The sequence below is a fragment of the Dermacentor andersoni genome, chromosome 4 (assembly GCF_023375885.2).
Source record: "Dermacentor andersoni chromosome 4, qqDerAnde1_hic_scaffold, whole genome shotgun sequence".
In the NCBI taxonomy this organism is placed as follows: Eukaryota; Metazoa; Arthropoda; class Arachnida; order Ixodida; family Ixodidae; genus Dermacentor; species Dermacentor andersoni.
The window spans coordinates 198,069,064-198,090,983 of record NC_092817.1 but is presented as its reverse complement, the minus strand read 5'-3'; the positions used below and the strand labels follow the sequence as shown (position 1 = coordinate 198,090,983).

The 21,920-nt window shown below is 48.3% G+C and overlaps 13 non-coding genes and 6 pseudogenes across 13 annotated transcripts; all 19 read left to right on the top strand.

The window, feature by feature from the left end:
* Positions 1–134: 134 nt before the first annotated feature.
* LOC126532505 (5S ribosomal RNA) lies at positions 135–253 on the top strand. Its single transcript, XR_007599807.1, has one exon. It is a non-coding gene; the product is annotated as a 5S ribosomal RNA (ribosomal RNA).
* A 513-nt stretch (positions 254–766) lies between these two features.
* On the top strand, positions 767–885 carry LOC126532365 (5S ribosomal RNA; annotated as a pseudogene).
* A 515-nt stretch (positions 886–1,400) lies between these two features.
* On the top strand, positions 1,401–1,519 carry LOC126532538 (5S ribosomal RNA). Its single transcript, XR_007599815.1, has one exon. It is a non-coding gene; the product is annotated as a 5S ribosomal RNA (ribosomal RNA).
* Positions 1,520–3,748: 2,229 nt separating this feature from the next.
* Positions 3,749–3,867, top strand: LOC126532400 (5S ribosomal RNA; annotated as a pseudogene).
* An 822-nt stretch (positions 3,868–4,689) lies between these two features.
* LOC126532406 (5S ribosomal RNA) lies at positions 4,690–4,808 on the top strand (annotated as a pseudogene).
* Positions 4,809–5,956: 1,148 nt separating this feature from the next.
* On the top strand, positions 5,957–6,075 carry LOC126532423 (5S ribosomal RNA; annotated as a pseudogene).
* Positions 6,076–8,696: 2,621 nt separating this feature from the next.
* On the top strand, positions 8,697–8,815 carry LOC126532461 (5S ribosomal RNA; annotated as a pseudogene).
* Positions 8,816–9,329: 514 nt separating this feature from the next.
* LOC126532290 (5S ribosomal RNA) lies at positions 9,330–9,448 on the top strand. Its single transcript, XR_007599740.1, has one exon. It is a non-coding gene; the product is annotated as a 5S ribosomal RNA (ribosomal RNA).
* Positions 9,449–9,819: 371 nt separating this feature from the next.
* LOC126532294 (5S ribosomal RNA) lies at positions 9,820–9,938 on the top strand. Its single transcript, XR_007599741.1, has one exon. It is a non-coding gene; the product is annotated as a 5S ribosomal RNA (ribosomal RNA).
* A 513-nt stretch (positions 9,939–10,451) lies between these two features.
* Positions 10,452–10,570, top strand: LOC126532301 (5S ribosomal RNA). The gene has a single exon (XR_007599745.1). It is a non-coding gene; the product is annotated as a 5S ribosomal RNA (ribosomal RNA).
* A 514-nt stretch (positions 10,571–11,084) lies between these two features.
* Positions 11,085–11,203, top strand: LOC126532309 (5S ribosomal RNA). The gene has a single exon (XR_007599746.1). It is a non-coding gene; the product is annotated as a 5S ribosomal RNA (ribosomal RNA).
* A 517-nt stretch (positions 11,204–11,720) lies between these two features.
* On the top strand, positions 11,721–11,839 carry LOC126532315 (5S ribosomal RNA). Its single transcript, XR_007599747.1, has one exon. It is a non-coding gene; the product is annotated as a 5S ribosomal RNA (ribosomal RNA).
* A 514-nt stretch (positions 11,840–12,353) lies between these two features.
* LOC126532318 (5S ribosomal RNA) lies at positions 12,354–12,472 on the top strand. The gene has a single exon (XR_007599748.1). It is a non-coding gene; the product is annotated as a 5S ribosomal RNA (ribosomal RNA).
* Positions 12,473–12,989: 517 nt separating this feature from the next.
* Positions 12,990–13,108, top strand: LOC126532350 (5S ribosomal RNA). The gene has a single exon (XR_007599758.1). It is a non-coding gene; the product is annotated as a 5S ribosomal RNA (ribosomal RNA).
* Positions 13,109–18,441: 5,333 nt separating this feature from the next.
* On the top strand, positions 18,442–18,560 carry LOC126532432 (5S ribosomal RNA; annotated as a pseudogene).
* A 513-nt stretch (positions 18,561–19,073) lies between these two features.
* LOC126532324 (5S ribosomal RNA) lies at positions 19,074–19,192 on the top strand. The gene has a single exon (XR_007599749.1). It is a non-coding gene; the product is annotated as a 5S ribosomal RNA (ribosomal RNA).
* A 517-nt stretch (positions 19,193–19,709) lies between these two features.
* Positions 19,710–19,828, top strand: LOC126532325 (5S ribosomal RNA). The gene has a single exon (XR_007599751.1). It is a non-coding gene; the product is annotated as a 5S ribosomal RNA (ribosomal RNA).
* Positions 19,829–20,342: 514 nt separating this feature from the next.
* LOC126532328 (5S ribosomal RNA) lies at positions 20,343–20,461 on the top strand. The gene has a single exon (XR_007599752.1). It is a non-coding gene; the product is annotated as a 5S ribosomal RNA (ribosomal RNA).
* Positions 20,462–20,977: 516 nt separating this feature from the next.
* Positions 20,978–21,096, top strand: LOC126532353 (5S ribosomal RNA). Its single transcript, XR_007599759.1, has one exon. It is a non-coding gene; the product is annotated as a 5S ribosomal RNA (ribosomal RNA).
* Positions 21,097–21,920: the final 824 nt, after the last annotated feature.

Sequence of the window (21,920 nt, the reverse complement as noted above, 5' to 3'; positions counted from 1 at the left end):
AACAAACAGAGCAATCCACGTACACGACGTGTGCCTGTACTGTCAACGGAAAGACAGTGCCGCGTGCGTGCTGTAGCAATACGTTGCGAATGCACATAGCACGATACAGGTGCAGTCGTAAACATAGCGTCCCTGCCATCGGCCATACCATGCTGAATACGCCGGTTCTCGTCCGATCCCCGAAGCTAAGCAGCATTGGGCTCGGTCAGTACTTGGGAGGGAGACCACCTGGGAACACCGAGTGCTGATGGCACCCTTTTTTTTGCTTTTTTTTTATTGCGTGCTTCTGTGACTTATTTTTTTTCTTTTTTTTTACACTCACGTGTGGGTGGTTTTATTTACTGTTACGTTCAACTGGCGCAGCCTACTGGTAGAGCCAACGTCGAAGTGCAAAAACAATATGCAAGCCGCTAGGCGATTGTACGCGCAGTGACAGTGGTAACCGGTATAAGTAATGGTGCAAAATTTAGTCGCACAAACTGCTAACCGTTTACCTATTACACCCGTATCCAGCTCAGTGACAATCAATAACTTGGCTCATTACTAGCGCCAAACGTGGGCTGCAGCGGACGCACATCGTTGCGCTCGTCCTCTTGTTTTATTGCGAGCTCGACTCGGCAGCGACTAACCACAACAAACGCAGCAATCCACGTACACGACGTGTGCCTGTACTGTCAACGGAAAGACAGTGCCGCGTGCGTGCTGTAGCAATACGTTGCGAATGCACATAGCACGATACAGGTGCAGTCGTAAACATAGCATCCCTCCCATCGGCCATACCATGCTGAATACGCCGGTTCTCGTCCGATCCCCGAAGCTAAGCAGCATTGGGCTCGGTCAGTACTTGGGAGGGAGACCACCTGGGAACACCGAGTGCTGATGGCACCCTTCTTTTTGCTTTTTTTTTTATTGCGTGCTTCTGTGACTTATTTTTTTTTTCTTTTTTTTACACTCACGTGTGGGTGGTTTTATTTACTGTTACGTTCAACTGGCGCAGCCTACTGGTAGAGCCAACGTCGAAGTGCAAAAACAATATGCAAGCCCCTAGGCGATTGTACGCGCAGTGACGGTGGTAACCGGTATAAGTAATGGTGCAAAATTTAGTCGCACAAACTGCTAACCGTTTACCTATTACACCCGTATCCAGCTCAGTGACAATCAATAGCTTGGCTCATTACTAGCGCCAAACGTGGGCTGCACCGGACGCAAATCGTTGCGCTCGTCCTCTTGTTTTATTGCGAGCTCGACTCGGCAGCGACTAACAACAACCAACGGAGCAATCCACGTACACGACGTGTGCCTGTACTGTCAACGGAAAGACAGTGCCGCGTGCGTGCTGTAGCAATACGTTGCGAATGCACATAGCACGATACAGGTGCAGTCGTAAACATAGCATCCCTGCCATCGGCCATACCATGCTGAATACGCCGGTTCTCGTCCGATCCCCGAAGCTAAGCAGCATTGGGCTCGGTCAGTACTTGGGAGGGAGACCACCTGGGAACACCGAGTGCTGATGGCACCGTTCTTTTTGCTTTTTTTTTTATTGCGTGCTTCTGTGACTTATTTTTTTTTTCTTTTTTTTACACTCACGTGTGGGTGGTTTTATTTACTGTTACGTTCAACTGGCGCAGCCTGCTGGTAGAGCCAACGTCGAAGTGCAAAAACAATATGCAAGCCGCTAGGCGATTGAACGCGCAGTGACGGTGGTAACCGGTATAAGTAATGGTGCAAAATTTAGTCGCACAAACTGCTAACCGTTTACCTATTACACCCGTATCCAGCTCAGTGACAATCAATAACTTGGCTCATTACTAGCGCCAAACGTGGGCTGCAGCGGACGCAAATCGTTGCGCTCGTCCTCTTGTTTTATTGCGAGCTCGACTCGGCAGCGACTAACCACAACAAACGGAGCAATCCACGTACACGACGTGTGCCTGTACTGTCAACGGAAAGACAGTGCCGCGTGCGTGCTGTAGCAATACGTTGCGAATGCACATAGCACGATACAGGTACAGTCGTAAACATAGCATCCCTGCCATTTTAGAATATTGCGATAACGCTCTCCTCAAGGTAGCGATGCTGCAAATAGATCTAGCTAAGGCTTTTGACATGGTACCACATAGTGTTCTCTTTTTATTAATTAATTATGTAGGACTTGGTTCCGTCATATGTAAAGGCATCAAAATGGCATATCAAAGCTCATGTACCAATTTAATTGTTAATGGTGAACTCTCACAACGCATACAAGTACTCTCTTCTGTTCGACAGGGTTGCCCGTTAAGTCCTTTACTTTTTGCTTTATTTTTGGAGCCGCTCTGTAGAAAAATAGTTAATAGTACAGAAATCAGGGGTTTTAAGATACAGTCCTGTGAAGTACGTGTTCTTGCTTATGCGGATGACGTTGCCCTATTTGCTGAAGATAGGGAGAGTGTTAGCGCATTATTAAGAATTACTGAAAGGTTTTGCGAGAAAAGCGGTAGTGAAATTAATAAGCAAAAGTGCATTGGTCACTGGCATGGCCACTGGAGTGCCACGCCCGGTGTTTTTGAAAATATCCGGTGGCTCACGACACCTAGCTCTTACCTGGGGGTGCCTTTGGATGGGTATCGTGAAAGCGAGTCACTCTGGCTCGAAAAAATGGATGAAATGCGTGCGATGGCCGATGCATGGGGTGGCCGCGAATTGTCGATTTTTGCACGTGCCACTATTTGTAATGTTTTTCTCGCTGCGAAAATTATGTATCTTCTGCAGGCACTGTATTGTACACGTAAGCACATTCAAAAATTTCACCGAATCTTTGCCACGTTTATCTGGTGTTCTACATGGGAGCGAACATCAAGGACAAATTTGTTTCGTAGAGTAAAGAAAGGTGGTCTGTCGGTGTGCCACTTGTTTCTTCAGCAAGTTGTATCACGTTTCATATTGATAAGGGACGAAAGAGACCCGTTTTTGTGCAGTTTTTTTTCAAACTATGTTAGCAGTTTCTATGCCTGATTTTTTTGTTTCTTCAGCCATTGGCCCTCATTACACAATTTCAAGGTTCTTGCGTGAAGTTGTAACGTCCTATCGTTTCCTTAGGGCGCGATTCTCTCTTGAGTACCTTTCCAATGTAAAAAGAAAGCGTCTTATGAAGGATCTCACGAAAGTGTGTTCCCTGTTCCATTGTATCGGTTAATGTTTCAAGAAGGGCCTGGGCAAGACGTACTTAAAAGGGTTAAAAATATGTGGATACCGGCAAACGTTAAAACATTCTTCTTCAAGCTTCACACGGGAACCTTGCCTGTTAAAACGTGGTTGGAGGAAAGAGGAATTTATGTGCCATGGGGAAGCAGATGCTTTCTGTGCAACAAAGCTGAAACGATCGAACATGTTTTCATTGATTGTAATAATGCCATATTCTTTTGGGATATATTACAGAGAACGTTAAAGATAGACCTACCCCTCAATCCACATGGCATTCGTTTTTTACCGCCTGAACACGATTTTGATCAGATGGATGTCATCTTTTTACTTGGAATGCACGCAGTCTGGCGTAGTCTGTTGGCATATAGACATTGTGATGTTAAAGGCCGATCTGTGTATGAATATTTTGTCGAAATGGTTGTGAAGGTACGTGACGTGTACAAGACGAAGGACTGTGATGAAGCTGTGGTGTCAATGCTTGACACTTTGACACATATAAAACGAGTGTGATCTAGGATCACAAACTCTTTTGAAGCTTGTAGCCAAGCTGGAAATAAAGAAAAAAAAAATCGGCCATACCATGCTGAATACGCCGGTTCTCGTCCGATCCCCGAAGCTAAGCAGCATTGGGCTCGGTCAGTACTTGGGAGGGAGACCACCTGGGAACACCGAGTGCTGATGGCACCCTTCTTTTTGCTTTTTTTTATTGCGTGCTTCTGTGACTTATTTTTTTTTTTCTTTTTTTTACACTCACGTGTGGGTGGTTTTATTTACTGTTACGTTCAACTGGCGCAGCCTACTGGTAGAGCCAACGTCGAAGTGCAAAAACAATATGCAAGCCGCTAGGCGATTGTACGCGCAGTGACGGTGGTAACCGGTATAAGTAATGGTGCAAAATTTAGTCGCACAAACTGCTAACCGTTTACCTATTACACCCGTATCCAGCTCAGTGACAATCAATAACTTGGCTCATTACTAGCGCCAAACGTGGGCTGCAGCGGACGCACATCGTTGCGCTCGTCCTCTTGTTTTATTGCGAGCTCGACTCGGCAGCGACTAACCACAACAAACGGAGCAATCCACGTACACGACGTGTGCCTGTACTGTCAACGGAAAGACAGTGCCGCGTGCGTGCTGTAGCAATACGTTGCGAATGCACATAGCACGATACAGGTGCAGTCGTAAACATAGCATCCCTGCCATCGGCCATATGCTAATGATTCTAGTAATGCACAGTGTTTGGAAAACCAGAATGTCAGTGCGTAATGCGGACGTCAACGCGAGGTCAGCCCGGGACAACTTCAACGAAAGCATTGCATATTTACGAGATGTGTACAAACAGAAGGAAGAAAAGCCAGATTGGTGTGTTTATCTGGACGAACTCCTGACCGTGAAGCGTTTTTTTACCCACTTATGCTAGCCAGACACAAGCTAGACTTTTTAATGTGATGTTGTGATGCTGTTTTTCACTGTATTGTGCCAAGTTGGCAATATAAAAAAAAAAAAAAAATCGGCCATACCATGCTGAATACGCCGGTTCTCGTCCGATCCCCGAAGCTAAGCAGCATTGGGCTCGGTCAGTACTTGGGAGGGAGACCACCTGGGAACACCGAGTGCTGATGGCACCCTTCTTTTTGCTTTTTTTTTATTGCGTGCTTCTGTTACTTATTTTTTTTTCTTTTTTTTACACTCACGTGTGGGTGGTTTTATTTACTGTTACGTTCAACTGGCGCAGCCTACTGGTAGAGCCAACGTCGAAGTGCAAAAACAATATGCAAGCTGCTAGGCGATTGTACGCGCAGTGACGGTGGTAACCGGCATAAGTAATGGTGCAAAATTTAGTCGCACAAACTGCTAACCGTTTACCTATTACACCCGTAACCAGCTCAGTGACAATCAATAACTTGGCGCATTGCTAGCGCCAAACGTGGGCTGCAGCGGACGCAAATCGTTGCGCTCGTCCTCTTGTTTTATTGCGAGCTCGACTCGGCAGCGACTAACCACAGCAAACGGAGCAATCCACGTACACGACGTGTGCCTGTACTGTCAACGGAAAGACAGTGCCGCGTGCGTGCTGTAGCAATACGTTGCGAATGCACATAGCACGATACAGGTGCAGTCGTAAACATAGCATCCCTGCCATCGGCCATACCATAAGTAATACATAGGGCCTGAACGAGATGTTTTCAAGCGAGTCAATAATATGCCTGTACGAGCTAACACAAAATCATTCTTTTTCAAACTGCATACCGGCACACTGCCTGTTAAGCCATGGCTAAGAAGCAAGGGCTTGTTTGTCCCATGGTCAGACAACTGTCTTATATGTAACAAGGAAGAAACTGTCGAACATATTTTTCTTGACTGCCACGATGCCCGCTTTCTTTGGGACATCCTGCAAAGAACATTAAAAAAGGAGCTTCCTATCACTGCGTTCGGAATAAGGTTTTTGCCATGTGCTGAACCTGACGGTGTGCCGGTGGACATGTTGATGCTATTGTGTATGCAAAGTGTGTGGCGAACTCGTATGGCTGTACGCAATGCTGATGTTGATGCAAGGTAAGAATGTATTATTTTACTGAGAACATTAATTATACAAGCGAAGTGTTGAAACTGCTGAGTGATCCGCCAAATTGGCTTTCAGTGTTGGACAGTTTGGCTTCGATGAAGCCATTTTAACATGACACGTCAGTCTTAGTATCGACTAGACGTTTTAACATTCGGTTTTATTTGACAATATTTGTATGTACTTGCCGAGCCGGTAATAAAGAAAAAAAAAATCGGCCATACCATGCTGAATACGCCGGTTCTCGTCCGATCCCCGAAGCTAAGCAGCATTGGGCTCGGTCAGTACTTGGGAGGGAGACCACCTGGGAACACCGAGTGCTGATGGCACCCTTCTTCTTGCTTTTTTTTTTATTGCGTGCTTCTGTGACTTATTTTTTTTTCTTTTTTTTACACTCACGTGTGGGTGGTTTTATTTACTGTTACGTTCAACTGGCGCAGCCTACTGGTAGAGCCAACGTCGAAGTGCAAAAACAATATGCAAGCCGCTAGGCGATTGTACGCGCAGTGACGGTGGTAACCGGTATAAGTAATGGTGCAAAATTTAGTCGCACAAACTGCTAACCGTTCACCTATTACACCCGTATCCAGCTCGGTGACAATCAATAACTTGGCTCATTACTAGCGCCAAACGTGGGCTGCAGCGGACGCAAATCGTTGCGCTCGTCCTCTTGTTTTATTGCGAGCTCGACTCGGCAGCGACTAACCACAACAAACGGAGCAATCCACGTACACGACGTGTGCCTGTACTGTCAACGGAAAGACAGTGCCGCGTGCGTGCTGTAGCAATACGTTGCGAATGCACATAGCACGATACAGGTGCAGTCGTAAACATAGCATCCCTGCCATCGGCCATACCATGCTGAAGCATACGAACTGAAAATACTTCCACCATCCTTTGGCCAGTCCCATACCGTACTAATACCGAAAACAGAAGACACCGAAAAGCTCAAGCAACTTTCATCATACAGACCCATTGCGCTTACTAATTGCGACTACAAAATATTGATGAAGGTGTTGGCACGGCGTATGCAGTCAGTCATTAAGGATGTAGTCGGCCCACACCAGACGTGTGGAATTCGCGGAAGAACCATCTTTACTAACATTCATAAGTTGAAGTGTGTGCTGGAGTGTTGTGATGCCATGTGTGAGGCAGTTGCGATCCTCCAGCTAGACTTGGAGAAAGCATTTGACTGTGTTTCTCACGAGATATTGCTCACCATCCTTCAACATGTTAATTTTGGCCACATAATCACTGAGGGGGTGACCATGGCGTACCGGAGTTGCTATACGAGACTTATAATTAATCAAATGCTGGGGGCCCCCATTAACGTGAAGCGCTCCGTTCGCCAGGGTTGTCCACTCAGCCCACTCCTGTTTTGTGTTTACATAGAAACGCTATGTCAGGCCATCATTGAAAATGAATACATTAAGGGATTTTGCCTCCAAGCAGCAGAGGTGAAGTTATTGGCATATGCTGACGATGTGGCTGTATGTTGTAAAGATACGCAAAGTGTATTGAACGCAGTGAGTATCGTCAGACAGTTTGGTAATGCCACTAATAGCTTCGTGAACTGGCAGAAATGTTTGGGGTTTTGGCACGGGGAATGGGCGTCCACACCAGACCACTTTTCCAACGTAACCTGGGTCACGACGCCAGTTAAGTACCTTGGCGCACCCCTTGATGCCTACAAGGACAGTAGCGAATACTGGAAGGAGCGAACAAAAGAAGTAAAAGAAAAAGCCGACCGATGGAACGCCGTTCACTTGTCCATGTTCGCGCGAGCTACAGCGTGCAACACGTTTCTCGTGACAAAGATCTGGTACGTGATGCAGGTCCTACAGTGCTCTCGGATTAATGTGCAGAAACTGCACCGCGTGTTCGCTGTATTCGTGTGGGCATCGAGCTGGGAGCGATGCAGCCGAGATAATCTCTTCCGACGCGTGAAGGATGGTGGTCTGGGGTTGGCGCACCTTTTCTTGCGTCAACTGGTGAATAGATTCTTCTTCTTTCGAGATACAAACGACCCATTTCTGCGCACGGTGATCCAAATGAGGCTTTCAAGATCACTTCCCGAGTTTGTAGTAGGTACCGAAATAATGCCAGGATCTGTCCGTGGGTTCTTTCGGGAAATAGTTGATAGTGTTTCTTTTTTGCGTGTTCGTTTTTCAAGTGAATATTTGTGGAATGCAAAACGGAAAAAGTTATACCGTGATTTGTGTGATAGTGTATTGCTTGTACCCATGTACAGAGCCGTGTACAGTGGAGGCCCAGGCCTAGACGTCTTGAAAAGGGTGAAGATGATGCCAGTTCAACCAGCCACGAAATCTTTCTTCTTTAAATTACATACCGGTACCTTATCTGTTAAAATTTTCCTGGAACAACGTGGGTTCTACATGCCGTGGGGAACCCACTGCCTCATTTGTAAAAAACCGGAAAGCATAGATCATGTCTTCATCCACTGTTGGGAGGGGGTTTTCTTCTGGGACGTGTTGCAAAGGACTTTGAAAAAGGAGTTACCGATAGATCCACACGGAATCAGGTTTCTGGCAGTTAATGATGACGAAGGATTCCCGTACGACCTTATCATGCTAACAGGCCTCCACTGTTTATGGCGCGCAAGAATGGCGGGCTACCATTGTGACCCGGATGCCCGACCGGCGCGTTTATACTTTCGAGAATGTATGCAAAAATATGTAGAAGTGCAGAAGTTGCAACAGCCTGTTCCTGAGTGGCTGCCGAGGGTTGAACCCCTGACAGCGCTCAAGGAATTTTAATACGACAATGTCATGCCACAGTAGCGGACGGCAACGAATGTGTATATTACTGTTTCTTGTTCCGTTTTTGTATTCATTATTTCCTTTTTGTCTTTTTCTTTCGTTTCTGTGTATATCATTTAGGGAATGTGTGTTGTGGTGACATGTCGAGGATTGGCAATAAAGAAAAAAAAAAAATCGGCCATACCATGCTGAATACGCCGGTTCTCGTCCGATCCCTGAAGCTAAGCAGCATTGGGCTCGGTCAGTACTTGGGAGGGAGACCACCTGGGAACACCGAGTGCTGATGGCACCCTTCTTTTTGCTTTTTTTTTATTGCGTGCTTCTGTGACTTATTTTTTTTTTCTTTTTTTTACACTCACGTGTGGGTGCTTTTATTTACTGTTACGTTCAACTGGCGCAGCCTACTGGTAGAGCCAACGTCGAAGTGCAAAAACAATATGCAAGCCGCTAGGCGATTGTACGCGCAGTGACGGTGGTAACCGGGTTAAGTAATGGTGCAAAATTTAGTCGCACAAACTGCTAACCGTTCACCTATTACACCCGTATCCAGCTCGGTGACAATCAATAACTTGGCTCATTACTAGCGCCAAACGTGGGCTGCAGCGGACGCAAATCGTTGCGCTCGTCCTCTTGTTTTATTGCGAGCTCGACTCGGCAGCGACTAACCACAACAAACGGAGCAATCCACGTACACGACGTGTGCCTGTACTGTCAACGGAAAGACAGTGCCGCGTGCGTGCTGTAGCAATACGTTGCGAATGCACATAGCACGATACAGGTGCAGTCGTAAACATAGCATCCCTGCCATCGGCCATACCATGCTGAATACGCCGGTTCTCGTCCGATCCCCGAAGCTAAGCAGCATTGGGCTCGGTCAGTACTTGGGAGGGAGACCACCTGGGAACACCGAGTGCTGATGGCACCCTTCTTTTTGCTTTTTTTTTTATTGCGTGCTTCTGTGACTTATTTTTTTTTTTTTTTTTACACTCACGTGTGGGTGGTTTTATTTACTGTTACGTTCAACTGGCGCAGCCTACTGGGAGAGCCAACGTCGAAGTGCAAAAACAATATGCAAGCCGCTAGGCGATTGTACGCGCAGTGACGGTGGTAACCGGCATAAGTAATGGTGCAAAATTTAGTCGCACAAACTGCTAACCGTTTACCTATTACACCCGTATCCAGCTCAGTGACAATCAATAACTTGGCTCATTACTAGCGCCAAACGTGGGCTGCAGCGGACGCAAATCGTTGCGCTCGTCCTCTTGTTTTATTGCGAGCTCGACTCGGCAGCCTGCCATCGGCCATACCATGCTGAATACGCCGGTTCTCGTCCGATCCCCGAAGCTAAGCAGCATTGGGCTCGGTCAGTACTTGGGAGGGAGACCACCTGGGAACACCGAGTGCTGATGGCACCCTTCTTTTTGCTTTTTTTTTATTGCGTGCTTCTGTGACTTATTTTTTTTTCTTTTTTTTACACTCACGTGTGGGTGCTTTTATTTACTGTTACGTTCAACTGGCGCAGCCTACTGGTAGAGCCAACGTCGAAGTGCAAAAACAATATGCAAGCCGCTAGGCGATTGTACGCGCAGTGACGGTGGTAACCGGTATAAGTAATGGTGCAAAATTTAGTCGCACAAACTGCTAACCGTTTACCTATTACACCCGTATCCAGCTCAGTGACAATCAATAACTTGGCTCATTACTAGCGCCAAACGTGGGCTGCAGCGGACGCAAATCGTTGCGCTCGTCCTCTTGTTTTATTGCGAGCTCGACTCGGCAGCGACTAACCACAACAAACGGAGCAATCCACGTACACGACGTGTGCCTGTACTGTCAACGGAAAGACAGTGCCGCGTGCGTGCTGTAGCAATACGTTGCGAATGCACATAGCACGATACAGGTGCAGTCGTAAACATAGCATCCCTGCCATCGGCCATACCATGCTGAATACGCCGGTTCTCGTCCGATCCCCGAAGCTAAGCAGCATTGGGCTCGGTCAGTACTTGGGAGGGAGACCACCTGGGAACACCGAGTGCTGATGGCACCCTTCTTTTTGCTTTTTTTTTATTGCGTGCTTCTGTGACTTATTTTTTTCTTCTTTTTTTTACACTCACGTGTGGGTGGTTTTATTTACTGTTACGTTCAACTGGCGCAGCCTACTGGTAGAGCCAACGTCGAAGTGCAAAAACAATATGCAAGCCGCTAGGCGATTGTACGCGCAGTGACGGTGGTAACCGGTATAAGTAATGGTGCAAAATTTAGTCGCACAAACTGCTAACCGTTTACCTATTACACCCGTATCCAGCTCAGTGACAATCAATAACTTGGCTCATTACTAGCGCCAAACGTGGGCTGCAGCGGACGCAAATCGTTGCGCTCGTCCTCTTGTTTTATTGCGAGCTCGACTCGGCAGCGACTAACCACAACAAACGGAGCAATCCACGTACACGACGTGTGCCTGTACTGTCAACGGAAAGACAGTGCCGCGTGCGTGCTGTAGCAATACGTTGCGAATGCACATAGCACGATACAGGTGCAGTCGTAAACATAGCATCCCTGCCATCGGCCATACCATGCTGAATACGCCGGTTCTCGTCCGATCCCCGAAGCTAAGCAGCATTGGGCTCGGTCAGTACTTGGGAGGGAGACCACCTGGGAACACCGAGTGCTGATGGCACCCTTCTTTTTGCTTTTTTTTTTTATTGCGTGCTTCTGTGACTTATTTTTTTTTTTCTTTTTTTTACACTCACGTGTGGGTGGTTTTATTTACTGTTACGTTCAACTGGCGCAGCCTACTGGTAGAGCCAACGTCGAAGTGCAAAAACAATATGCAAGCCGCTAGGCGATTGTACGCGCAGTGACGGTGGTAACCGGGTTAAGTAATGGTGCAAAATTTAGTCGCACAAACTGCTAACCGTTCACCTATTACACCCGTATCCAGCTCGGTGACAATCAATAACTTGGCTCATTACTAGCGCCAAACGTGGGCTGCAGCGGACGCAAATCGTTGCGCTCGTCCTCTTGTTTTATTGCGAGCTCGACTCGGCAGCGACTAACCACAACAAACGGAGCAATCCACGTACACGACGTGTGCCTGTACTGTCAACGGAAAGACAGTGCCGCGTGCGTGCTGTAGCAATACGTTGCGAATGCACATAGCACGATACAGGTGCAGTCGTAAACATAGCATCCCTGCCATCGGCCATACCATGCTGAATACGCCGGTTCTCGTCCGATCCCCGAAGCTAAGCAGCATTGGGCTCGGTCAGTACTTGGGAGGGAGACCACCTGGGAACACCGAGTGCTGATGGCACCCTTCTTTTTGCTTTTTTTTTATTGCGTGCTTCTGTGACTTATTTTTTTCTTCTTTTTTTTACACTCACGTGTGGGTGGTTTTATTTACTGTTACGTTCAACTGGCGCAGCCTACTGGTAGAGCCAACGTCGAAGTGCAAAAACAATATGCAAGCCGCTAGGCGATTGTACGCGCAGTGACGGTGGTAACCGGTATAAGTAATGGTGCAAAATTTAGTCGCACAAACTGCTAACCGTTTACCTATTACACCCGTATCCAGCTCAGTGACAATCAATAACTTGGCTCATTACTAGCGCCAAACGTGGGCTGCAGCGGACGCAAATCGTTGCGCTCGTCCTCTTGTTTTATTGCGAGCTCGACTCGGCAGCGACTAACCACAACAAACGGAGCAATCCACGTACACGACGTGTGCCTGTACTGTCAACGGAAAGACAGTGCCGCGTGCGTGCTGTAGCAATACGTTGCGAATGCACATAGCACGATACAGGTGCAGTCGTAAACATAGCATCCCTGCCATCGGCCATACCATGCTGAATACGCCGGTTCTCGTCCGATCCCCGAAGCTAAGCAGCATTGGGCTCGGTCAGTACTTGGGAGGGAGACCACCTGGGAACACCGAGTGCTGATGGCACCCTTCTTTTTGCTTTTTTTTTTATTGCGTGCTTCTGTGACTTATTTTTTTTTTTTCTTTTTTTTACACTCACGTGTGGGTGGTTTTATTTACTGTTACGTTCAACTGGCGCAGCCTACTGGTAGAGCCAACGTCGAAGTGCAAAAACAATATGCAAGCCGCTAGGCGATTGTACGCGCAGTGACGGTGGTAACCGGGATAAGTAATGGTGCAAAATTTAGTCGCACAAACTGCTAACCGTTCACCTATTACACCCGTATCCAGCTCAGTGACAATCAATAACTTGGCTCATTACTAGCGCCAAACGTGGGCTGCAGCGGACGCAAATCGTTGCGCTCGTCCTCTTGTTTTATTGCGAGCTCGACTCGGCAGCGACTAACCACAACAAACGGAGCAATCCACGTACACGACGTGTGCCTGTACTGTCAACGGAAAGACAGTGCCGCGTGCGTGCTGTAGCAATACGTTGCGAATGCACATAGCACGATACAGGTGCAGTCGTAAACATAGCATCCCTGCCATCGGCCATACCATGCTGAATACGCCGGTTCTCGTCCGATCCCCGAAGCTAAGCAGCGTTGGGCTCGGTCAGTACTTGGGAGGGAGACCACCTGGGAACACCGAGTGCTGATGGCACCCTTCTTTTTGCTTTTTTTTTATTGCGTGCTTCTGTGACCTATTTTTTTTTTCTTTTTTTTACACTCACGTGTGGGTGGTTTTATTTACTGTTACGTTCAACTGGCGCAGCCTACTGGTAGAGCCAACGTCGAAGTGCAAAAACAATATGCAATCCGCTAGGGGATTGTACGCGCAGTGACGGTGGTAACCGGTATAAGTAATGGTGCAAAATTTAGTTGCACAAACTGCTAACCGTTTACCTATTACACCCGTATCCAGCTCAGTGACAATCAATAACTTGGCTCATTACTAGCGCCAAACGTGGGCTGCAGCGGACGCAAATCGTTGCGCTCGTCCTCTTGTTTTATTGCGAGCTCGACTCGGCAGCGACTAACCACAACAAACGGAGCAATCCACGTACACGACGTGTGCCTGTACTGTCAACGGAAAGACAGTGCCGTGTGCGTGCTGTAGCAATACGTTGCGAATGCACATAGCACGATACAGGTGCAGTCGTAAACATAGCATCCCTGCCATCGGCCATACCATCCTCAGCGGCCACTTTAGGCCGCGGAAACAGGCTAAACGACGACAAGGATTATGCCTTTATTTTGCCGCAACTGCCCAAAGGTCAATTGGTGATTAATACCGTCTTTATGCACGGTGATGTACGTGCGAGACCGTACAAGGTGGAAGATTTCCGGGACGCCCTTCTGCCGACGGGCTTGCTGCCTGATGTGGTATGCATAGGGGCGTACCAGATCAACCACGTCTGGGCAGTGACCTTCAGTGATGCGAGTGCCACAAAAAGGCTTCTGGACCTCAAGGAACTCCAAGTGAAGGGACGACGGTGCGTCATCGTTGACCCGCAGGATCAACAGGTGAAGCTAAGGCTTCACTGGCTGCTGTACGGTGTTGCCGACGAGGACGTCCGGACGGCATTCGCGGCTTTCGGCAAGGTGGAGGAGGTGAGCCGGGAGCGGTGGCGCGTCGAAGGCATGGGAGCGAAGACTTCAACCACCAGGACCGTCATTTTGAAATTGAAAAGCGGCATGAAAGTGGAGGACCTGCCCCATCAGATCCGCGTCGGCGGAGAGTTGGCCTTGGTCGTCGTGCCCGGTCGACCGATGCAGTGCCTGCGCTGCCACGGCACGGGACACGTCCGCCGTGAGTGCAGATTCCCCCGCTGTTCTCTATGCAGACGTTTCGGCCACGTCGACGCTGACTGCGTAAGATCTTATGCCACCGTAACAGGCCCAGTAACTTGTGACGTTGCGGCAGAGCACGTCATGGACGTGGCCGAGGCGGAGGACGCTGCTAAAGGAACTCTAGACGCGGTCCCGACAGCGACAGCCAGTGGAACGACGAGTTTGGCCGTAGACAGCAGGGTGGCTGAGACTACCGTGAAGCCGAGTGGGACGGTGCAGGGCGCGACCGCTGAGGGCCAGCCTACGCGGAGCAGTAGTGAGGACCCGCCCGACAACGATGCGACGGCAATGCAGCAGGAGGCCGTCCTCGACGGCGACCGGACTTCGACTCTTGGTGCGCCAGTCAAGCGCCCCCATGACCAGACTAAGGACCGCAACGACGGCGCGACCAGCACCAGCGAAGGGCCGCCTACAAAGACGCCTCTTGGGAGGCGCACGAGCTTGAAACCAAAGCCGAATGTCCCACCTGAGAGAAAGCCTGCGGACAAAGTGCCGCCCACAAACAACGCCGGGAAACCGGGAGGTCCCGGAGGCGGCTAGCCGAGGGCTAGTCGTGAACGGTAAGCACCATGCTCCGGGCCTACTTTTATCTTTAGCTCAACATGGCTCAGATACCGTCCCTTAATATTGCCACTTTAAACGTGAGAGGGTTGGCGGCTAGTCGTAGGCAAAGTCAAGTCCTACGGTTGGTCACTGACCACGACGTCGACGTACTAGCCGTCCAGGAAACTAAGGTTGACGGGGAGGAGGAGACCGGGAGCATGGTGCGCCGTTTCACGTCTAGGTATTTTGCGGTGGTAAGCCATGCGTTAGGCACGGCTGGGGGGTGCATTCTTTTTGTGAAGAAACTGCCTGGACTGCAGATTCAAAGTACCTTTTCTTGTCAATCTGGAAGGATTGTTTTTTGCGATATTGTTTTGTGCGATTTTCAGTTCCGTGTCATATGCGTATATGCACCAAATTCAGTAGAAGAGCGTGCCCGTTTCTTTTCGAACCTTTCGCAGTATGTTCGATGCGATAAGCGCGTTATGCTCTTAGGAGATTTCAATTGTGTAATGAGCGCTAGTGACAGAGCCAATAATGCCGGTGTGCGTGACAGAAGCAGTGAAGTCTTGTCAAAACTAATGAGTGAAAATGAACTAGATGACGTTTTTGATTGTCTGGAAGGGGGGCGTGACGTGCCATTTACACGTTTTCAGGGCAGTAGCCATGCGCGGTTGGACCGAATCTACATTTCGCTGCATACAATTCCAAGATGCCACGGGTATTCTGTAGTACCCGTATCGTTCTCAGATCATTGTCTCGTAATATGTAATGTCGGTATAGGGAAACGGAAACATGCGTTTAATTGGGAGATGTGGAAAATGAATGCCTCGTTATTAAATGATGAATCTTTTGTAAAGGCAGTACGGAATGCCATTAATGAAATACGCAAAGATGAAGCTGAAACAATAGCTGAAAAGTGGGAATGTTTCAAACAAAAAGTTAAAATGAAAGCCTTAGAAAGGTCAAGCTGCCTCAAATTTGAGAGGGAATATAAAGAAAAGGCTTTGCGAACACTACTTCAGCAGCTGATAACGATGGAGTGCAGAGAGCCTGGTCTGTACAAAGACGATGTGCGAAGCGTCAAGGAAAAGCTTGAACAGTTCGATAAAGAACGTTATCAAGGTGCCATCGTGCGTGCACGAGCAGATGTATTAGCGGCGGGGGAGACGCCCACAAAAAGGGCGCTTGGACTCGAGAAGGCGCACGGACGGCGAAACCATGTGGATAAGATTATAATGAACGGGGTTGTTGTTGACGACAACGAAAGCATAGGACGCGCCTTCTGTCAGTACTACCAGTCGCTCTTTGCATTTCAGGCAGCGAATGTAGAGAGTTTCAAAGCCGATTTTCTTCAGCGAATGCCGAGACTGGGAGATGACGCTAAAGAACGATTGGAAGGCAACATTACCGAGAACGAAGTTGAAAAGGCAATCGGCGATTTGAACTCGGGCAAGTCGCCTGGGCCTGATGGACTCTGTGCGGGGTTATATAAGGCTTTCAAAAGAGAACTGGCCCCATTGTTAGCAGACGTACTCAATGACGCGTACAAGAAAAAATTATTGCCCCCATCTTTTGGAAAAGCACACACAATACTAATCCCTAAGAGTGATCAAACAGACAAACTCAGATTCGTGTCATCCTATAGACCGATATCACTAACAAACATTGATTACAAGATCTTTATGAAGATTTTAGCTGCGAGACTTCAAGGCGTCATCAAGGACATTGTCGGAGACCACCAAACTTGCGGCATCAAGGGACGGTCCATTTTTTCGAACATCCATCAGATGCGGAGCGTGCTCGAGTGCTGTGACGTCACCGATGGTGGCGTTGCAGTTCTTCAGCTCGATTTGGAGAAAGCGTTCGATTGTGTCGCTCATGTTATTTTGTTTGCCATCTTGGATCATGTTAATGTCGGTTCCATCATCAGGGAGGGCGTGGCCTTGGCGTACCAGAATTGCACAACAAGATTAATTGTCAATAAGTCTCTGGGGGCCCCCATTAACATCATGCGTTCAGTACGCCAAGGCTGTCCCCTCAGTCCGCTATTATTTGCCATATACATAGAAGCAATGTGTGTAGTAATTAACGGAAATGACAAAATACGTGGTTTCAGATTAGCAGCGACAGAGGTGAAGCTGCTCGCATATGCAGATGACATTGCAGTGTGTTGCACAGACAGACCAAGTGTAACGGAAACAGTATCGGCAGTGAAACATTTCTGTGATGTCACGGGTAGTAGAATAAATTGGGGCAAATCCCTAGGCCTGTGGCACGGGAAATGGGAGTCTGCACCGGACAACTTCGCGAACCTCAACTGGGTCAAAACGCCGACGAGGTATCTGGGCGTTCCTCTCAATAGCTACAATAGTAGCGATGAATATTGGAGGAGCCAAGCCGATGAAATGAAAGAAAAGGCGGACAGATGGAAGGATGTGAAGCTGTCTATTTTTGCAAGGGCGACAGTCTGTAATATGTTTTTTGTCACGAAGTTATATTATGTCATGCAAGCGTTGTATTGCTCGAGAACAAATGTGCAAAGGCTGCACAGAGTGTTCGCTGTTTTCATCTGGGGGTCAACATGGGAAAGGTGCAGCCGAACAAATTTGTTTAGGAGAGTGAAAGACGGGGGTGTGGGTTTGGTTCATCTTTTTGTTAGACAACTAGTCAACCGATTCTTGTTTTTTCGCGATGTGCGCCATCCTTTTCTGCGCACAGTATGCCAGCTCAGGTTGAGCGGTGCTTTGCCGGCACATGTCGTTAGTACGGCATGCGTTACCGGATCACTTCGTGGCTTCTTTAAGGAAGTGGCCGACAGCGTAAGATTTCTTTCTGTTCGATTTTCAATGGATTACCTTTGCGATGTTAAAAGGAAAAGATTGTATAAAGATGTGTGCGACATTGTTTTCCCAGTGCCGTTATACAGAGCCATTTACAGTGGAGGGCCAGGACTTGATGTACTTAAACGCGTAAAACACATGGAGGTGCCACCAGGGGTAAAAACGTTTTTTTTTAAGCTTCACACCGGTACGCTCTCAGTGAAGACTTTCATGGAAGAGCGAGGTTGTATCGTACCATGGGGAACGCATTGCTTGATCTGCAAAAAGCAGGAAACCATAGATCACGTTTTTTTGGAATGTTGGGAGGGCTTCTTTTTCTGGGACGTCTTAAAGCGAACCCTGAAAAAAGAGTTACCGGTGGACCCCCAAGGGATAAGGTATCTGACAATTAAGGATGATGACGGGGTTCCATATGATTTCATTATGTTAAACGCTCTCCACTGTATATGGCGGGCTCGTATGGCAGGGTACTATTGTGATCCTGACGCTAGGCCCGCTCGCGATTATTTCAGAGAAAGTATGTCGCGATTCATAGAAATACAGAAAATGCAACAATGTGTTCCGGAATGGCTGTGGAGGCTAGAACCTCTGACAGCCATGAAGGAATTTTAAGTTGACAACGCCTGTCCAATAGGGACAGACGGCTTTGTTGCACGGTGTGACTCTTTTCTTTCCTTTTTGTTTTTATTGCAATTGTGATACTGTAATGTGTGGAAACTGCACGTTCTGCGAAAAAACCGGTAATAAATAAAAAAAAAAAATCGGCCATACCATGCTGAATACGCCGGTTCTCGTCCGATCCCCGAAGCTAAGCAGCATTGGGCTCGGTCAGTACTTGGGAGGGAGACCACCTGGGAACACCGAGTGCTGATGGCACCCTTCTTTTTGCTTTTTTTTTATTGCGTGCTTCTGTGACTTATTTTTTTTTCTTTTTTTTACACTCACGTGTGGGTGGTTTTATTTACTGTTACGTTCAACTGGCGCAGCCTACTGGTAGAGCCAACGTCGAAGTGCAAAAACAATATGCAAGCCGCTAGGCGATTGTACGCGCAGTGACGGTGGTAACCGGTATAAGTAATGGTGCAAAATTTAGTCGCACAAACTGCTAACCGTTTACCTATTACACCCGTATCCAGCTCAGTGACAATCAATAACTTGGCTCATTACTAGCGCCAAACGTGGGCTGCAGCGGACGCAAATCGTTGCGCTCGTCCTCTTGTTTTATTGCGAGCTCGACTCGGCAGCGACTAACCACAACAAACGGAGCAATCCACGTACACGACGTGTGCCTGTACTGTCAACGGAAAGACAGTGCCGCGTGCGTGCTGTAGCAATACGTTGCGAATGCACATAGCACGATACAGGTGCAGTCGTAAACATAGCATCCCTGCCATCGGCCATACCATGCTGAATACGCCGGTTCTCGTCCGATCCCCGAAGCTAAGCAGCATTGGGCTCGGTCAGTACTTGGGAGGGAGACCACCTGGGAACACCGAGTGCTGATGGCACCCTTCTTTTTGCTTTTTTTTTTTATTGCGTGCTTCTGTGACTTATTTTTTTTTTTCTTTTTTTTACACTCACGTGTGGGTGGTTTTATTTACTGTTACGTTCAACTGGCGCAGCCTACTGGTAGAGCCAACGTCGAAGTGCAAAAACAATATGCAAGCCGCTAGGCGATTGTACGCGCAGTGACGGTGGTAACCGGGATAAGTAATGGTGCAAAATTTAGTCGCACAAACTGCTAACCGTTCACCTATTACACCCGTATCCAGCTCGGTGACAATCAATAACTTGGCTCATTACTAGCGCCAAACGTGGGCTGCAGCGGACGCAAATCGTTGCGCTCGTCCTCTTGTTTTATTGCGAGCTCGACTCGGCAGCGACTAACCACAACAAACGGAGCAATCCACGTACACGACGTGTGCCTGTACTGTCAACGGAAAGACAGTGCCGCGTGCGTGCTGTAGCAATACGTTGCGAATGCACATAGCACGATACAGGTGCAGTCGTAAACATAGCATCCCTGCCATCGGCCATACCATGCTGAATACGCCGGTTCTCGTCCGATCCCCGAAGCTAAGCAGCATTGGGCTCGGTCAGTACTTGGGAGGGAGACCACCTGGGAACACCGAGTGCTGATGGCACCCTTCTTTTTGCTTTTTTTTTATTGCGTGCTTCTGTGACTTATTTTTTTCTTCTTTTTTTTACACTCACGTGTGGGTGGTTTTATTTACTGTTACGTTCAACTGGCGCAGCCTACTGGTAGAGCCAACGTCGAAGTGCAAAAACAATATGCAAGCCGCTAGGCGATTGTACGCGCAGTGACGGTGGTAACCGGTATAAGTAATGGTGCAAAATTTAGTCGCACAAACTGCTAACCGTTTACCTATTACACCCGTATCCAGCTCAGTGACAATCAATAACTTGGCTCATTACTAGCGCCAAACGTGGGCTGCAGCGGACGCAAATCGTTGCGCTCGTCCTCTTGTTTTATTGCGAGCTCGACTCGGCAGCGACTAACCACAACAAACGGAGCAATCCACGTACACGACGTGTGCCTGTACTGTCAACGGAAAGACAGTGCCGCGTGCGTGCTGTAGCAATACGTTGCGAATGCACATAGCACGATACAGGTGCAGTCGTAAACATAGCATCCCTGCCATCGGCCATACCATGCTGAATACGCCGGTTCTCGTCCGATCCCCGAAGCTAAGCAGCATTGGGCTCGGTCAGTACTTGGGAGGGAGACCACCTGGGAACACCGAGTGCTGATGGCACCCTTCTTTTTGCTTTTTTTTTTATTGCGTGCTTCTGTGACTTATTTTTTTTTTTCTTTTTTTTACACTCACGTGTGGGTGGTTTTATTTACTGTTACGTTCAACTGGCGCAGCCTACTGGTAGAGCCAACGTCGAAGTGCAAAAACAATATGCAAGCCGCTAGGCGATTGTACGCGCAGTGACGGTGGTAACCGGGATAAGTAATGGTGCAAAATTTAGTCGCACAAACTGCTAACCGTTCACCTATTACACCCGTATCCAGCTCAGTGACAATCAATAACTTGGCTCATTACTAGCGCCAAACGTGGGCTGCAGCGGACGCAAATCGTTGCGCTCGTCCTCTTGTTTTATTGCGAGCTCGACTCGGCAGCGACTAACCACAACAAACGGAGCAATCCACGTACACGACGTGTGCCTGTACTGTCAACGGAAAGACAGTGCCGCGTGCGTGCTGTAGCAATACGTTGCGAATGCACATAGCACGATACAGGTGCAGTCGTAAACATAGCATCCCTGCCATCGGCCATACCATGCTGAATACGCCGGTTCTCGTCCGATCCCCGAAGCTAAGCAGCGTTGGGCTCGGTCAGTACTTGGGAGGGAGACCACCTGGGAACACCGAGTGCTGATGGCACCCTTCTTTTTGCTTTTTTTTTATTGCGTGCTTCTGTGACCTATTTTTTTTTTCTTTTTTTTACACTCACGTGTGGGTGGTTTTATTTACTGTTACGTTCAACTGGCGCAGCCTACTGGTAGAGCCAACGTCGAAGTGCAAAAACAATATGCAATCCGCTAGGGGATTGTACGCGCAGTGACGGTGGTAACCGGTATAAGTAATGGTGCAAAATTTAGTTGCACAAACTGCTAACCGTTTACCTATTACACCCGTATCCAGCTCAGTGACAATCAATAACTTGGCTCATTACTAGCGCCAAACGTGGGCTGCAGCGGACGCAAATCGTTGCGCTCGTCCTCTTGTTTTATTGCGAGCTCGACTCGGCAGCGACTAACCACAACAAACGGAGCAATCCACGTACACGACGTGTGCCTGTACTGTCAACGGAAAGACAGTGCCGTGTGCGTGCTGTAGCAATACGTTGCGAATGCACATAGCACGATACAGGTGCAGTCGTAAACATAGCATCCCTGCCATCGGCCATACCATCCTCAGCGGCCACTTTAGGCCGCGGAAACAGGCTAAACGACGACAAGGATTATGCCTTTATTTTGCCGCAACTGCCCAAAGGTCAATTGGTGATTAATACCGTCTTTATGCACGGTGATGTACGTGCGAGACCGTACAAGGTGGAAGATTTCCGGGACGCCCTTCTGCCGACGGGCTTGCTGCCTGATGTGGTATGCATAGGGGCGTACCAGATCAACCACGTCTGGGCAGTGACCTTCAGTGATGCGAGTGCCACAAAAAGGCTTCTGGACCTCAAGGAACTCCAAGTGAAG